The sequence below is a fragment of the Stenella coeruleoalba genome, assembly GCF_951394435.1.
Source record: "Stenella coeruleoalba genome assembly, chromosome: X".
NCBI lineage: Eukaryota > Metazoa > Chordata > Mammalia > Artiodactyla > Delphinidae > Stenella > Stenella coeruleoalba.
The window spans coordinates 78,414,916-78,416,078 of NC_137152.1; the positions used below are offsets into that span (position 1 = coordinate 78,414,916).

The 1,163-nt window shown below is 52.9% G+C and overlaps 1 pseudogene across 1 annotated transcript; it reads left to right on the forward strand.

The window, feature by feature from the left end:
• Positions 1-286: 286 nt before the first annotated feature.
• On the forward strand, positions 287-840 carry LOC307180352 (protein ripply3-like; annotated as a pseudogene). Its single transcript has one exon. The product of its transcript is annotated as a protein ripply3-like (transcript).
• Positions 841-1,163: the final 323 nt, after the last annotated feature.

Here is a 1,163-nt window from a genome sequence, read left to right on the forward strand (position 1 = left end):
TGTTATTTGTGTGTGCGTGTGTATTAAATGCGTAAATGAGTTGTCAAGAAAGTAAGGAATATGCAGGGGAAGCAAAACAAAAACAAAAACAGGAACCCAGAGAAGTAAGCTTGCTTTTGCTCGGAGAACATTAACAAAACCGTGAATTTGAGCTTTCAGCTTTTTATGACCTTGTAGGGTGTAGGGGATTAGAGATAAAGACCAGAGTCAGAGCGCCCTCGCCAGAGCAGTTAAAGGTGTGGCGGATAGCTGGCGCCGCTGGAGGGGCGCGAGCGCCAACGGTACTATGAGACCTGAGCCGGCGGCCGGAGCCCAGGAGGCGCAAGGATGCGTCAGTCACTGCCACCAGGATGGTCCCCGGGTACCACCGCCACTGCTCCGGCCCAAGAGCCAAACACCATGGAGACCTTGGATCCTGACCCCTCTACCCCCCCCCCAACCCCCAGGATGCTGAGCCCACCAGAACTCGAGGCGAGCTTGAGCTTGGGAGTGACCAACAAACATTTGGATGGAAGGGGGCCTTTGGGTTTCAGCATCCTGTTAAGACTTTTTACCCATTTCTAAGCGTCAAGAGTGTCTGCAGAGTTCATGCGAGAAGGTGCTGGCTAGTTTCCCTGTGCAAGCCACCATTCACTTCTGCAGCAATGAGTCAGATTCAGTTGAGGAGCAAGAGGAAGAAACCCTTCAGTGCCAGAAGGCTGGAGGCGGCCCAGGAGGAAAGGGCAGAGACAGGCTGACAAACCCAGGACGGCAACCCGGAGGCCATGGCGGCCTCGGTGGTAAGGGTCCGCTACCCGGCCCTGACTCTCCAGAGGTGCTGCATACCCCTCATCCAAATAAGCCTGTCTCTCTCCTTCACCAGACCCACCTCACATGTGCCCTGGGGGACATCCCTTGGGGACAGCCGTGCCAGGACACTTTGTGTTTCCACTGGGTGTACAAGAACTTGACTGTCTGGCCAGCACCACACTCTTGGCAAGGACTCAACTTTTACTCGTCCTTCTCTTGGTGATTTTTTGAGCCTCATTTATACCTTTGAGAAAGGATTCTAGGACCAAGAAAAGGTTTGAGTCCACATGGGTTGTTATCGGGTAGGCCAACTTTCAAAGCTCGTTCAGCAATGTCACTGTGCCGATCAAACAACAAATTATTCCATGTCGATT